The sequence below is a fragment of the Amblyomma mixtum genome, chromosome 8 (genome assembly GCF_055824585.1).
Source record: "Amblyomma mixtum isolate Tamu chromosome 8, ASM5582458v1, whole genome shotgun sequence".
Classification (NCBI taxonomy): Eukaryota; Metazoa; Arthropoda; class Arachnida; order Ixodida; family Ixodidae; genus Amblyomma; species Amblyomma mixtum.
The window spans coordinates 132,712,032-132,727,553 of NC_143019.1; the positions used below are offsets into that span (position 1 = coordinate 132,712,032).

The 15,522-nt window shown below is 48.6% G+C and overlaps 10 non-coding genes and 1 pseudogene across 10 annotated transcripts; all 11 read left to right on the forward strand.

Annotated features, from left to right (window-relative positions):
• The first annotated feature begins 1,869 nt into the window (after positions 1-1,869).
• TRNAT-UGU (transfer RNA threonine (anticodon UGU)) lies at positions 1,870-1,941 on the forward strand. The gene has a single exon. It is a non-coding gene; the product is annotated as a tRNA-Thr (tRNA).
• A 237-nt stretch (positions 1,942-2,178) lies between these two features.
• On the forward strand, positions 2,179-3,529 carry LOC149334485 (uncharacterized; annotated as a pseudogene).
• Positions 3,530-6,979: 3,450 nt separating this feature from the next.
• TRNAT-UGU (transfer RNA threonine (anticodon UGU)) lies at positions 6,980-7,051 on the forward strand. Its single transcript has one exon. It is a non-coding gene; the product is annotated as a tRNA-Thr (tRNA).
• A 189-nt stretch (positions 7,052-7,240) lies between these two features.
• On the forward strand, positions 7,241-7,312 carry TRNAT-UGU (transfer RNA threonine (anticodon UGU)). The gene has a single exon. It is a non-coding gene; the product is annotated as a tRNA-Thr (tRNA).
• A 189-nt stretch (positions 7,313-7,501) lies between these two features.
• Positions 7,502-7,573, forward strand: TRNAT-UGU (transfer RNA threonine (anticodon UGU)). Its single transcript has one exon. It is a non-coding gene; the product is annotated as a tRNA-Thr (tRNA).
• A 189-nt stretch (positions 7,574-7,762) lies between these two features.
• On the forward strand, positions 7,763-7,834 carry TRNAT-UGU (transfer RNA threonine (anticodon UGU)). The gene has a single exon. It is a non-coding gene; the product is annotated as a tRNA-Thr (tRNA).
• A 189-nt stretch (positions 7,835-8,023) lies between these two features.
• Positions 8,024-8,095, forward strand: TRNAT-UGU (transfer RNA threonine (anticodon UGU)). The gene has a single exon. It is a non-coding gene; the product is annotated as a tRNA-Thr (tRNA).
• A 189-nt stretch (positions 8,096-8,284) lies between these two features.
• Positions 8,285-8,356, forward strand: TRNAT-UGU (transfer RNA threonine (anticodon UGU)). Its single transcript has one exon. It is a non-coding gene; the product is annotated as a tRNA-Thr (tRNA).
• A 189-nt stretch (positions 8,357-8,545) lies between these two features.
• TRNAT-UGU (transfer RNA threonine (anticodon UGU)) lies at positions 8,546-8,617 on the forward strand. Its single transcript has one exon. It is a non-coding gene; the product is annotated as a tRNA-Thr (tRNA).
• A 188-nt stretch (positions 8,618-8,805) lies between these two features.
• On the forward strand, positions 8,806-8,877 carry TRNAT-UGU (transfer RNA threonine (anticodon UGU)). Its single transcript has one exon. It is a non-coding gene; the product is annotated as a tRNA-Thr (tRNA).
• A 187-nt stretch (positions 8,878-9,064) lies between these two features.
• On the forward strand, positions 9,065-9,136 carry TRNAT-UGU (transfer RNA threonine (anticodon UGU)). Its single transcript has one exon. It is a non-coding gene; the product is annotated as a tRNA-Thr (tRNA).
• The last annotated feature ends 6,386 nt before the right edge of the window (positions 9,137-15,522 follow it).

Sequence of the window (15,522 nt, forward strand, 5' to 3'; positions counted from 1 at the left end):
ACCGTGATTCATTTATTAGTTGGTCCGCATCAGACCTGCGGGATTAAAGGGCGGTCTATTTTTACAAATATTCACGTTGCGCGCAGTGTCTTAGAAACCTGTGATGACACTAATGGTCAGGTGGCTATTCTCCAGATCGATTTAGAAAAGGCTTTTGACTGCGATGCCCATGAACTTTTGTTTTCAGTATTAGGCCATGTTAATGTTGGTTCTGTTATATCCGCGAGGGTGTGGCCCTGGCATACCGGAACTGCACGACGAGATTGATCGTTAACAAGAGTCTGGGGGCCCCCATTAGCGTGCAGCGTTCGGTGCGCCAGGGCTGTCCGCTCAGCCCCCTTTTATTTTGTATTTATGTGGAGACCCTTTGTTTAAAGATACTGAACAGCAGGAGTATTAACGGATTCACTTTACAAGCAGCCGAAGTAAAGCTCTTGGCGTATGCTGATGACATTGCTGTGTTTTCCGTTGACGAGGGTGGCATAAGCGAGGCCGTTCAATGTGTACGAGATTTCAGCCAAGCTACTGGCAGCGGGGTTAACTGGTCGAAGTGCCTCGGGCTTTGGCACGGAAGGTGGGCATCTACGCCTGAGCGGTTTGCCAGCGTGCCTTGGACGACGACGCCAGATAAATACTGGGGCGTTCCACTCGCTGCTTACCGTGACAGTGAACAGCATTGGACAGGACAGATTAAAGAGATACGGGAGAGAGCGGATAAGTGGAAAGGAACGACCTTGTCCATTTTCGCCAGAGCCACTGTTTGCAACTTGTTCTTTATCAGCAGGCTCTGGTACGTCATGCAGGTGCTGCACTATTCACAGTTAAGTATTCAAAAGCTACACCGAATTTTCGCCATCGTTATCTGGTCGTCTGAATGGGAGCGCTGCAGCCGGACCAACCTGTTCCGACGGGTTCAAGACGGCGGGCTGGGACTGGGCCATTTGTTTTTGACACAGCTGGTCAATCTTTTTTTGTTTCTTCGGGACACAAGAGACCCGTTTTTGCGTACCGTATGCCAAGTTAGGCTGCGGCATGTGCTTCCAGGGTACATAGTCGGAACTGCTGATGTTTGCAGTAGAGTCACCGGTTTTTACCGGGAAATCGTAGCCAGTGTAAGGTTTCTTTCCGCGCGGTTTTCAAATGACTTTCTGTCGACTGTGAAAGGAAAGAAACTGTACCGTGCATTGTGCGATGTAGTTTTCCCGGTACCCTTGTACAGGACCTTGTACAGTGGAGGCCAACGCAAAGATGTTTTAAAGAGAGTTAAAAACATGCAGGTGCCATCAGGAACAAAAACCTTCTTTTTTAAGCTGCACACCGGAACCTTACCGGTTAAAAAATTCTTAGAGGGAAAGGAATTATTTTTACCTTGGGGATCTCATTGTTTAATTTGCAGAAAGCCGGAAACAATAGACCATGTATTTTTACACTGTTGGGAAGGGGTTTATTTTTGGGATGTATTGCAGCGAACCTTAAAGAAAGAATTTCCACTAGACCCGTATGGCATCCGGTACTTATGTGTTGAAAATGAGGATGGGGTGCCTTTCGATTTAATAATGCTGACAGGCCTCAACTGTATATGGCGCTCCAGAATGGCAGGCTGGCATTGTGACAGGGACGCAAGACCTGCCAGAATTTACTTTCGCGAAAGTATGGACATGTTTCTGGCCATTCAGAAAGCCGCTGCCGAGCCTCCGGAGTGGCTCTCAAGACTAGAGCCGCTCTGTACGTTGCGTGAATTTTAATTGGACGAAGCCAGATTCATGCTGGCTGACCACAAGTCGTGTGTACATAGCGTTTATTGTCTTTTGTTGTTTTTTTGTGTTGTCCAATTTTCTGTCTCAAAGCCAGGCAATAAAGAAAAAAAAAGCCGCTATAGCTCAGTGGCAGAGCGCTGGTCTTGTAAACCAGCGGTCGTGAGTTCAATCGTCACTGGCGGCTTGAGGTTGGTGTCAGTTTTTTTTCGTCTTTTTTTTCATGACATGAACTTCCGTGCCTTAACAGACTTCTGCAAACTGAGAATAATTTTGGCGTGACTGGGGGACGCAGGAAGCGCATGCTTCGCTTACGCTTGGACTACGCTGTGCATCTGCGAGAGCGCATGAAACAGGTAGTAAAGACAACCAAAGCGCCGCTATCATTCTACTTCCGGCCACTGGCGTGTACGGACGCAGGATCATGAGCTCCCACGGAGCGGCGATAGCGGCCGTCGATGGCCGCGGAAACAGGATTGAAGAGAAGGAAGGACAGGAGTACGAAATCGTTTTGCCTACGTTGCCTACCGGTCGTGTTGTTCTAAACACCGTGTTTTTGCACGGCGACGTGCGAGTTAGGCCCTACAGGGTCGAGGATTTCCGCGACGCCCTCGCCAACGCTGGTGCGCTCCCCGACGTTGTGGCGTTGGGGGCGTATCAGGTAAACCACGTTTGGGCGGTTACGCTCAACAGCACCGAGGCAACGAAGAAGTTGGCAGCGTTAAAGGAACTGGATGTCAAAGGACGGCGCTGCATTATCATCGATCCTGCCGACCAACAGGTGAAACTACGGCTGCACTGGATGCTGCACGGTGTAGCCGACGACGACTTTCGAACGGCTCTTGCGGCTTTTGGGAATGTAACGGAGGTGAACCGGGAGCGTTGGCGTGTTTCAGGCGTCAAGGAGAAGGGGTCTACAACCAGGACTGTTCTCCTGAAGCTGAAACCCGGTATGAAGGTTGACGACCTGCCACACCAGTTACGGGTCGCCGGCTAGTTGGCCCTTGTTGTGGTGCCTGGGCGGCCTATGCAGTGCTTACGGTGCCGCGGCACGGGTCACGTTCGACGTGAATGCAAGGTACCCCGGTGCTCCAAAGGCAGGCGTTATGGCCACGGTGACAGCGAGTGTGTTCGCACATACGCGGTGGCTACCGGTGCGGTATCGAGAGACGACACGGCAGAGCTTCTGATGGACGTCGTCGAGGCGGAGGAGGCGGCGAAAGGAGCAGTGGAAGTTGGCAAGGTTTCCGGGACGACCGACGCATCAGGGCCTCCCAGCGGAGACATTAGTGGACCCGGCAACCAAAGGAAGCCACTCGAAGAGGAAGAATTACCTTCGAGTCAGGCGAGCACGTCGGCAGACGGGGAGAACGTCTTGGCAACTAAGGACGCCGAGCCAATGATCAGCGAGGAACAGCAGGACCAGAGCTCCGCCCGTTCAGTGAGCGGCACCGCCCCAGCCAAGCGCCCTCATGGCCTGACCGACAACGAAGGGGACAAGGCGGCAGCTCTCAGTGGTGAGGAGCCGCCAGCAAAAACTGCTCAATCCCGACGGTCATCTTTCAGACCGAAACCTAACGTTTTGGCGGACAAGCGTGCCGGCGATAAGGCAGCCCCGCGGCAAGGTCAGGGGCCTGCACCGGATGGCTCCGGTGGCAACGACGGCGTCTAGCCATGCGCTAGACGGATGGGGTAAGCACCATGCTCTTGGCCTCTTCACTATTTGCGACAATGGCTTCTGTAACCCCGTTGAAAGTAGCCACACTCAATGTTAGGGGCTTGGCAGGAAAGAAAAAGCAAAGCCAAGTTTACCGGCTTTTAGCAGAGCACGATATTGACTTACTGGCCGTGGAGGAGACAAAAGTAGAAGGGGAAGAAGAGACCGGGAGCATGGTGCGACGTTTCACGTCTAGATTCTACGCTGTAGTGAGTCATGCGATAGGTAAGTACATCTGCTGGCAGCGTCCTTTTTGTAAAGAAGTTGCCGGGTCTTGTCGTGCAAGCTCATTTCTCGTGTCCGTCAGGTCGCTGTGTCGCTATCGATTTTACATTGAAGAACATTGAGTGGCGAATTGTCTGTGTGTACGCACCAAATGTTACGGACGAAAGGGCTGCGTTTTTTCAAAGTGTTGAACAGCGTCTTTGTTCCGAGAAACAGCTTATCATCATGGGCGACTTCAACTGCGTCCTAAGTGGCTGCGATAAGACCAGTGCAAGGGTGTTCAGGGACGCGAGTACGAAGATACTGTCGCAAATGATAGATAAATGGAACCTTGAGGATGTGGCAGAGTGTTTGCAAGGCGCGCGCGGCGTGAAGTACACACACTTTCAGAGGACAAGCCATGCTCGGCTTGACCGCATTTATGTATAGCTGGATGTGATTCCAAAATGTAACAGTTACCATGTAGTGCCGGTGGCTTTTTCGGACCACTGTTTAGTAGTAGTGGGATAGGATTGAAAAAACGGGGCAGTGCTTTTAGTTGGGATATGTGGAAAATAAATAACAAGCTAATTAAGGACGATGGATTTAGCTGTGCAGTAATTGAAGAAATAAGCAAAATAGAGCCTAGTAGTGAACTGAGAATATGGCAACAGTGGGAACTTTGCAAAGAACAGGTTAAAATTAAAGCAGTCGAACGATCTAGTGCCATTGCGTACGAAGAGAATCTAAACGAACGCAATCTAAGATGTATGCTTGCAAAACTGCTAGAAAAGGAAAGTGAAGCGCCAGGTAAATGGATCGATGACATTAGGAAAATAAAGCAGAAAATTCAACTAATAGAACAGGACCGTTATCGTGGAGCATTGGTGCGGGCCAGAGCGGAAGATATAGCAGCAGGGGAGACGCCGTCGAAACGAGCGTTGGGAATTGAAAAGGCTCATGCTCGGCGAAATCACATTGATAGCATAGAATGGGGTGGCATCTTATCAGACGAAAGCGAACATATACAGCGTGCGTTTTTTGAGTACTATGAGGCGCTCTTCGCATTACAGGATGCAGACATAAATACGTTTAAGAACAGGTTTCTTGGGGCACTGCCGCGACTCAGCGACGAGCAGAAAGACGTTTTAGAGCTGGCGATAACCGAATCAGAGGTAGAAATGGCAATGGACAATTTAAATTCTGGGAGGTCACCAGGACCAGACGGGTTGAGCGCGGCGTTTTACAAATCATTTAAGAGCAGAATCGCGCCAGTGTTGAAGACGGTCTTTAATGAAGCTTACGACGTACGTGAATTGCCTCCGTCTTATGGTGAATCACATACTGTCCTAATTCCGAAAACGGATGAAGCTGACAAGTTACGACACGTAACAGGGTACAGGCCAATTGCTCTCACAAATGTCGATTATAAAATTTATATGAAGGTGTTGGCGCAAAGGTTACAGAGTGTAATCCAGGAAATTGTTGGCCCCCACCAAACGTGCGGGATAAAAGGCCGGTCTATTCTTTCTAACATACACAAGGCAAGATGTGTGCTCGAGTGCTGTGATTTTACAAATAGTCGCGTTGCCATCTTGCAGCTTGATCTCGAAAAGGCGTTCGACTGTGTCGCGCATAAAATTTTGCTGTGCATACTTGATTATGTGAATGTTGGGTATGTTATCCGGGAGGGAGTCGCCTTGGCGTATCGGAACTGTACGACGAGATTGATTGTTAACCAGAGTCTGGAGGCCCCATTCGTGTGCAGCGTTCGGTACGTCAAGGCTGCCCCCTCAGCCCTCTTCTGTTTGCTATCTACATCGAGACTTTGTGTTTAGACATCATCGGAAACGAGAGAATAACTGGTTTTCGACTGCAAGCTGCGGAGGTGAAGCTGCTGGCATATGCGGATGACTTAGCGGTTTTTTCCGTTAATCGAGAAGGCGTAGAAGAGGCCGTTGAATGTGTCGCTGAATTCTGCAAAATCTCTGGCAGCAGAGTGAACTGGTCTAAGTCAGTGGGGCTCTGGCACGGAGCATGGCAAACGACGATGGACCACTTTGCAAACGTACCCTGGGTGAAGACCCCAACGAAGTACCTTGGAGTACCGCTAGAAAGCTATCGCGATAGCGAAACATATTGGAGAGTGCAGACCCAGGATGCGCGTGAGAAGGCGGAAAGATGGAAAGGAACAGGCTTATCAATTTTCGCTAGAGCCACCGTGTGCAACCTTTTCTTTATCAGTAAGGTGTGGTATGCGATGCAAGTGTTGCATTGTGGAAGAATGAGCATACAAAAGCTACATCGAATTTTTGCTGTTTTTGTGTGGGCTGCACAATCGGAAAGGTGCAGCCGGACGAATTTTTTTAGAAAAGTGAAGGATGGTGGAGTGGGTCTGGGACACCTTTTCTTGCGGCAGATTGTTAACAGATTTATGTTTCTGCGTGATGTCAGTGATCCGTTTTTGCGCACCGTGTGCCAAGTAAGGCTGGGGCGCGCGCTGCCTGACTTTGTTGTTGCAACCGAAACCCTGTCGGGCGGAATTTTTGGGTACTTCAGAGAAGTTGTCGCAAGTGTCCGATTTCTCTCAACGAGGTTTTCCAACGAATATTTATCTACAGTGAACAAGCAAAAATTGTATAAGGATTGTGAAGTTGTCTTGCCGGAACCCATGTATAGGGCCTTGTACAGTGGAGGCCCTGGAAGGAATGTGTTAAAGAGGGTAAAGGGAATGCACGTTGACCCAGGGGTTAAAACTTTTTTTTTTTCACGTTGCACACTGGAACGTTATCAGTCAAAATGTTTTTACAGGATAAGGGCTTATTTCTTCCGTGGGGTCATCACTGCCTTATCTGCAAGCAACCAGAAACGATAGATCACGTTTTTCTGCATTGTTGGGAAGGGGTTTACTTTTGGGACGTACTTCAAAGGACTATAAAGAAACAATTTCCACTTCACCCCCATGGAATACAGTATCTGCCCATTGAAAACGAGGACGGAGTACCTTTTGATCTGATAATGTTACTGGGCCTCCACAGTATTTGGCGCGCGAGAATGGCAGGATATTACTGTGATCCCGACGCGAGGCCAGCACGAATTTATTTTCGTGAAACTGTGCACCGGTTTGTTGAGAGTGTCAAATCTGTTGGCGAGGCTCCGAGTGGCTGTCAAGGGTGGAGCCTTTGATGGCCCCAAAGGAATTTTAATGTGACGAAGCCAGCCCCTGGCAGGCTGACTATATTGTGTCCCGCCATTTTGTTGTGTAATGTCAAAGCCAGGCAATAAATAAAAAAAAAAACAAAGCGCCGCTATAGCTCAGTGGCAGAGCGCTGGTCTTGTAAACCAGCGGTCGTGAGTTCAATCGTCACTGGCGGCTTGAGGTTGGTGTCAGTTTTTTTTCGTCTTTTTTTTCATGACATGAACTTCCGTGCCTTAACAGACTTCTGCAAACTGAGAATAATTTTGGCGTGACTGGGGGACGCAGGAAGCGCATGCTTCGCTTACACATGGACTACGCTGTGCATCTGCGAGAGCGCCTGAAACAGGTAGTAAAGACAACCAAAGCGCCGCTATAGCTCAGTGGCAGAGCGCTGGTCTTGTAAACCAGCGGTCGTGAGTTCAATCGTCACTGGCGGCTTGAGGTTGGTGTCAGTTTTTTTTCGTCTTTTTTTTCATGACATGAACTTCCGTGCCTTAACAGACTTCTGCAAACTGAGAATAATTTTGGCGTGACTGGGGGACGCAGGAAGCGCATGCTTCGCTTACACATGGACTACGCTGTGCATCTGCGAGAGCGCCTGAAACAGGTAGTAAAGACAACCAAAGCGCCGCTATAGCTCAGTGGCAGAGCGCTGGTCTTGTAAACCAGCGGTCGTGAGTTCAATCGTCACTGGCGGCTTGAGGTTGGTGTCAGTTTTTTTTCGTCTTTTTTTTCATGACATGAACTTCCGTGCCTTAACAGACTTCTGCAAACTGAGAATAATTTTGGCGTGACTGGGGGACGCAGGAAGCGCATGCTTCGCTTACACATCGACTACGCTGTGCATCTGCGAGAGCGCCTGAAACAGGTAGTAAAGACAACCAAAGCGCCGCTATAGCTCAGTGGCAGAGCGCTGGTCTTGTAAACCAGCGGTCGTGAGTTCAATCGTCACTGGCGGCTTGAGGTTGGTGTCAGTTTTTTTTCGTCTTTTTTTTCATGACATGAACTTCCGTGCCTTAACAGACTTCTGCAAACTGAGAATAATTTTGGCGTGACTGGGGGACGCAGGAAGCGCATGCTTCGCTTACACATGGACTACGCTGTGCATCTGCGAGAGCGCCTGAAACAGGTAGTAAAGACAACCAAAGCGCCGCTATAGCTCAGTGGCAGAGCGCTGGTCTTGTAAACCAGCGGTCGTGAGTTCAATCGTCACTGGCGGCTTGAGATTGGTGTCAGTTTTTTTTCGTCTTTTTTTTCATGACATGAACTTCCGTGCCTTAACAGACTTCTGCAAACTGAGAATAATTTTGGCGTGACTGGGGGACGCAGGAAGCGCATGCTTCGCTTACACATGGACTACGCTGTGCATCTGCGAGAGCGCCTGAAACAGGTAGTAAAGACAACCAAAGCGCCGCTATAGCTCAGTGGCAGAGCGCTGGTCTTGTAAACCAGCGGTCGTGAGTTCAATCGTCACTGGCGGCTTGAGGTTGGTGTCAGTTTTTTTTCGTCTTTTTTTTCATGACATGAACTTCCGTGCCTTAACAGACTTCTGCAAACTGAGAATAATTTTGGCGTGACTGGGGGACGCAGGAAGCGCATGCTTCGCTTACGCTTGGACTACGCTGTGCATCTGCGAGAGCGCATGAAACAGGTAGTAAAGACAACCAAAGCGCCGCTATAGCTCAGTGGCAGAGCGCTGGTCTTGTAAACCAGCGGTCGTGAGTTCAATCGTCACTGGCGGCTTGAGGTTGGTGTCAGTTTTTTTTCGTCTTTTTTTCATGACATGAACTTCCGTGCCTTAACAGACTTCTGCAAACTGAGAATAATTTTGGCGTGACTGGGGGACGCAGGAAGCGCATGCTTCGCTTACGCTTGGACTACGCTGTGCATCTGCGAGAGCGCATGAAACAGGTAGTAAAGACAACCAAAGCGCCGCTATAGCTCAGTGGCAGAGCGCTGGTCTTGTAAACCAGCGGTCGTGAGTTCAATCGTCACTGGCGGCTTGAGGTTGGTGTCAGTTTTTTTTCGTCTTTTTTCATGACATGAACTTCCGTGCCTTAACAGACTTTTGCAAACTGAGAATAATTTTGGCGTGACTGGGGGACGCAGGAAGCGCATGCTTCGCTTACGCTTGGACTACGCTGTGCATCTGCGAGAGCGCATGAAACAGGTAGTAAAGACAACCAAAGCGCCGCTATAGCTCAGTGGCAGAGCGCTGGTCTTGTAAACCAGCGGACGTGAGTTCAATCGTCACTGGCGGCTTGAGGTTGGTGTCAGTTTTTTTTTCGTCTTTTTTTTTCATGACATGAACTTCCGTGCCTTAACAGACTTCTGCAAACTGAGAATAATTTCGGCGCGACTGGGGGACGCAGGAAGCGCATGCTTCGCTTACACATGGACTACGCTGTGCATCTGCGAGAGCGCATGAAACAGGCAGTAAAGACAACCAAAGCGCCGCTATAGCTCAGTGGCATTCTGCTTCCGGCAGCCGAGCTGAATGGATCGGAGGGTCATGGGCTCCAGCGGAGCGGCGATAGCGGCCTTTGAGGGCCGCGGAAACAGGATCGATGACTGCTATGATAAGGATTACGAGATTATTTTGCCGACACTGCCAACAGGACGTGTTGTTTTCAAGACCGTTTTTCTTCACGGCGATGTGCGAGCGAGGCCGTTCCGAGTCGAGGACTTCTGTGACGCCCTGGCCGAGACCGGTACGCTCCCCGACGTGGTCGCATTGGGGGCGTACCAAATCAACCATGTGTGGGCGGTTACCTTGCGGACCACGGAGGCAGTTAAGAAGTTGCTCGCCTTCAATGAACTGCAAGTCAAGAAACGCCGCTGCCTCATCATTGACCCCGGAGACCAGCAGGTAAAGCTGCGGCTACACTGGATGCTTCACGGTGTGGCCGACGACGACTTCCGGACGGCATTCGCGGCGTTTGGAAAAGTGACCGATGTTACGCGCGAGCGGTGGCGGAATCAAGGCGTCAATGACAAGAGCTTAACGGCAAGGATTGTCCTACTGAAATTGAACCACGGCTTGAAAGTGGAAGACCTGCCACACCAGGAACGTGTCGCCGAAGGAACGTATACGGCCACGCGGATAGCGAGTGTGTCCGCACTTACGCGGTGGCCGCGGGCGGTCCGTCGAAAGACGACTCTGCGGAACTACTGATGGATGTAGTCGAGGCCGAAGAATCAGCAAAAGGCATCGAAGAACCCGAAAAGCAAGCAGGTCGACGGACTCCTCGGGGCACTCCAGTAGCAATGCCGGACGGAAACCTGAAGGAGCAGAACCTTCTAGAAAAGAGGTGGAGGCGTCGAGTGATGGAGTAAGCGTGACGGGGCTCCTGGAAACCGAGCCAGCGACTCTGACCGAGGAGAACCTTGACCAGAGCGGCGCTCGCACGACCAGCGTCCCTGCTCCAGCGAAGCGGCCACACGCCCAGACCGGAACCGAAGGAGACAAGGCGGAAGCCCCCAGCGTCGAGGAGCCGCCGGCAAAAACGACCCAAGGACGGCGGTCCTCCATCCGGCCACGACCAAATGTGTCAACGGAGAGGAGAGCCCTCGAAAAACCGCCCCCGCAGCCAGGCCTGGCACCAGCACCGGATGGCTCCGGTGTCAATGATGTCGTCTAGCCAAGCGCTAGACGCGAACGGTAAGCGCCATGTTCCCGGCCTCTTTATTCTGCATGAAAATGGCTCATGCGTTCCCCATAAAAACTGGTACACTTATTGTCAGGGGACTGTCAAGCAAGAAAAAGCAGAGCCAGGTGTACCGCCTTTTGACTGAGCATGACATTGACGTCCTGGCAGTGCAGGAAACAGAAACTGACGGGGAAGAAGAGACCGGGAGCATGGTGCGACGTTTCACGTCTAGGTTTTTTGCAGTAGCAGCCCACGCCGTAGGCACGTCTGCGCGTTGTCTCATTTTTGTAAGGAATGTACCGGGACTTGAGGTTCAGGCATATGCGGCGTGTCCATCGGATCGATTTGTTTTGATTGACTTCCTGTACGACAAAACATATTGGCGCATCATTTGTGTGTACGCCCCAAATGCGGTGGATGAGAGGACAGCCTTTTTTCAAAACGTACAAAGGTACTTCAGTTGTGAGAAATCCCTGATCGTCATGGGCGACTTCAATTGCGTCCTCGGAGGCTGTGACAAAACCAGTGCACGGGCGTTTAGGACAGAAGCACTGAGGTACTCTCAGAAATTATAGACACGTGCAACCTCGATGATGTGGCCGAATGTTTAGAAGGCACGCGTTGTGTGAGGTTCACACATTTTCAGCGGTAAAGCCATGCCCGACTAGATCGCATTTATGTGTCGTCGGACGTTATTACGAAAGCAGTAGCTACAGTGTAGTACCGGTATCATTTTCTGATCATTGTTTAGTGTTCTGTGGGATACAAATACAAATGCAGTTTATTTCATGTTTTTGTTTTACAAAACATGGGGAGGTGAGAGAAAAAAGCTGCTGAACAGCAGCTTGACAAGCTCCCGCCCCCCGTGGTTACAATGGGAGCAGCAGAGCGCACAGAATGCATATACATACAATTCATTATGTACAACTTTCATGAAGCGTTGTTACATACAATGCTGCATAGACAGTCCTGTTCAACATGACATGAAATATTGATCACACAGAACATTGGCGATGAAGAAATAAAAGTAGAATGGATTATTGTAAGGAAAAAAAATCTAATTAGGAAAAGTTCTTTCATAAAAGGTGTTGAACATATATTACATTAGTTATTAGAGCAATTGCTTACATGAACTTTCTGTGGATTACTTTTGGATGCGTACTAAAGGCATAAATTTCTGAACTTTGCTCGAAATGCGTGTCATGTCAGTGCCCTTTTCGAAAAAGTAATTTAAGATAATCGGCAATGTGTGTCGCAGCATTTGGTCTCCATAATTAGTGCGGCTACGTTGCACTGCCCAGTACTCAGGATGTCTAGTTTTATAATAATGCATACTTCTTCGCAAGTTTGCCAGAGTAATTAGGAGGTTATTGTTTTGTTTCTTTTCATCTCTTAATTTTTTGCAAAGGCGATAGTTATACATGTTCTCGATGCTAATTAGATTCATTCTCTTGAGTAAGATATCTGCTGAGCAGTCTGGGGGTGAATTTGTAATGATCTTGATTACTTTATTTTGCGTTCCTGCCAAGATTCTATTATTTGTTGATGTTGTGTTACCCCAAACTAAAATACAGTAGTTTATGCGAGATAAAAACAATGAATGATAAATTAGCAGTCTTGTGCTGACTGGAAGTAAGTCTCGATTTCTATATAATATTCCTATAGTGCGAGCTAGGTTTGTTGTAATATGATTCGTGTGAGAGTCCCATAGCGTACATTCTGAAAAAATAACGCCTAACGTTTTAAATACCTTAACAATTTCAATGAGTCGACCATTTATATGCAGGAAATAATTAGATGCAATGTCTCTGCCTTTAGCCCGGAAAATGATTGCTTTAGTTTTTTGTGTATTAGGTACCAGACCATTGCAGGAACACCAGTCATCAAGTTTGCTTAAAGTACTGTTCGCGCGATTAACAAGCATTTTGTAATCATTACCCTCAAAGAAGAGACTCGTGTCATCTGCATAAATTATGAATTTCGTGTCATTATCAATGTTGACAATATCATTTATATAAATATTGAAAAGATATGGACCCAAAATACTACCCTGGGGAACTCCAAACATAGTAGCTTTTAGTGAAGAGGAATCATTATTAATTGATACAGACTGGGACTGGGTGCGATTAGCAAAATACGATTCAATTAGTTTCAAGGCAACGCGGCGTATACCATAAAATTCTAATTTTTGAAGTAAAATACTACGGTTAAGAGAATCAAACGCCTTTGTAAAATCTACAAAAACACCCAGTACACATTGCTTTTGTTCGAGGTTTTCAAGAATGAACTCTTTTTGCTGAAGTAGAGCAGTCTCGGTGGAACAGTTTTTTCTGAATCCATATTCATATTTAGTTATTATGTTGTGTTTATCTGTAAATGAAACTAAGCGGGAATGAATGGCGTTTTGAAAAACGAGGAAATCAAAGAAACGAGGAAATCGATTTTTTTGGGAGATGTGGAAAATAAATAATAAGCTCATTACAGACGACATTTTCAGCAGGAAAGTAAACGAAGAAATCGGCGAATTAGAGACGAGCGGGGAACTGAAAGTATGGCAGCAGTGGGAACTGTGCAAACAACAAATAAAGATAGCAGCAATCGAAAGGTCAAGCTGTATACGACAAGAGGAGAGGCGTGAGGAGGATAATTTAAGATCCTTACTGGCTAAACTTCTCCAAAAAGAAAGCGAACAGCCAGGCAAATGGATGGACGACATTAGAAAAATAAAACACAAAATTGAACTCTTGGAGGAAGAACGCTATGGCGGTGCACTTGTGCGGGCTAGGGTGCAAGAAATAGCTGTTGGGGAGATACCTTCAAAACGAGCTCTAGGAATCGAAAAAATGCATGCTCAGCGAAACCACATTGAAAAGATTGTATGAGGCGGGGCGTTATCTGGGGACAGCGGGCATATCCAGCAGGTATTTCTTGAATATTGTTGCGGGAAAGAATATATTTACAGATATTTACAAACAGACAAGAACAGCTGCGAGCGGCACCGAGAACACAGTCCGAACTTCGTTGTCGTCTTCTACTCTTCCCACTCGTGCCATCGCTCTTTGTCGTCGTCGTCCACCCGCATCAGGACCCCCGGCTGCTGAAACGCCGTCTCGGCGTTAGGGCGGCGACGTATGAGCGTCGTGATAAGATTTAAGGCGACAGACGTGGACGATGTCGGTGGTGGCGCCAGAGGAGGATGGCGAGGTTTCAAGGGGAGCAATTTCATAGTTCACGTCGGTAACACGGCGCACGACACGGTAAGGGCCACGGTAGTGCGAAAGGAGCTTCTCGGAGAGACCGACGCTGCGAGAGGGCGTCCAGAGAAGGACCAGTGATCCTGGGGTAAATTCGACGGCCTGGTGACGGCGGTCGTAGGCTAACTTCTGGGAAACTTGGGAGGCTTGGAGCCTGCTACGTGCTATTTGGCGCGCCAGCGTGGCCTGGGAGATGGCGTCCCGAGCGTAAGCAGTGGTGGGGGCTGAAGAAGGCGGCAAGAGTGTGTCCAAAGGCAAGGTGGGATGCCTACCAAACAAAAGGTAGAAAGGAGAATAGCCTATTCTGTCATGAAGGGAAAAGTTATATGCAAATGTCACATAAGGCAAGGCTGCGTCCCAATCTCGGTGGTCTGTCGATACGTACTATCAGCAACGAATGAAACACGAACAAGAAAACTGAGGTGGCAGCACAAAAGCACCAATGTATTAGCCCATCTATTGGAAATACAAACGCGGTTGAACAGAACTTCTAAAGAAGAGTCTTCGTGCATTCGAAATTAAAAAAGCAGGAGCTAGTATTCAGCTTCCCCTGCCAAAGAGCTGCTTATTTTGCAGTCCGTGGCTCAGTCGTCTTGTTCGCGTTTCATTTCTTGCTGATAGTACATGGCTAACATGTCGGTGAGCGTGCGGTTGAACCTTTCCGTAAGCCCATTGGTTTGTGGGTGGGTGTCTTTTAGATAAAATACTACATTTGCGAGCATAAGGGTCGGATCCCAGCGGTTGTAGGTACTCACTCGCTCGTACATGTTGATCCAGTCGTCGACGTCAGTGTTGTCGGTACCAGAAAACGTCCCAGGGTCACGAGGGGGTGACAGAACGAGTGATGTCATGGCCGGGGCTGAGGTTTGCTGGGCGGCGTCTTGAGTCATGATGAGTGAAGGCAACTGGCGGCCGCTGCGGAGCTCCGTCGTCGGTAGACGTAGGGGAAATCCGCACCTCCACCAAATATGTTGCGGGAAAGAATATATTTACAGATATTTACAAATAGACAAGACCAGCTGCGAGCGGCACCGAGAACACAGTCCGAACTTCGTTGTCGTCTTCTACTCTTCCCACTCGTGCCATCGCTCTTGGTCGTCGTCGTCTACCCGCATCAATATTATGAGAGGTTGTTTGCGAAGCAAGAAGTGGATGTGAGCGCATTTAAGGAAAAGTTTCTTAGTGCTTTACCGCGACTAGATGACGAACAGAAAGAAAGACTGGAGCTGTCGATAACTGCGCCAGAGGTCGAGCACGCGATAGAAAATTTGAACTTGGGAAGATCTCCAGGACCTGATGGGTTCAGCGCGGCTTTTTACAAAGCATACAAACACGAAATAGTGCCAGTACTGACAGCAGTGTATAATGAAGCCTACAAAGTAAATGAATTGCCCCCGTCTTATGGTAAATCCCATACAGTGCTAATCCCTAAATCCGATGAAGCAGAAAAGTTAAAGCAGGTCACAGCATATCGTCCTATCGCCCTCACAAACGTAGATCATAAAGTTTTCATAAAGAATTTAGCGCGTAGACTACCGTCAGTAATTCAAGATATAGTCTGTCCCCACCAGACGTGTGGGATCAAGGGACGCTCTATTGTTTCCAATATTCATAGAGCGAGGTGTGTGCTGAAATGTTGTGATAACACAAATAGCTGTGTAGCCATCCTTCAGCTATATCTTGAGAAGGCATTTGATTGTGTTTCGCACGATATCTTGTTCTGCATACTCGACCATGTGAATGT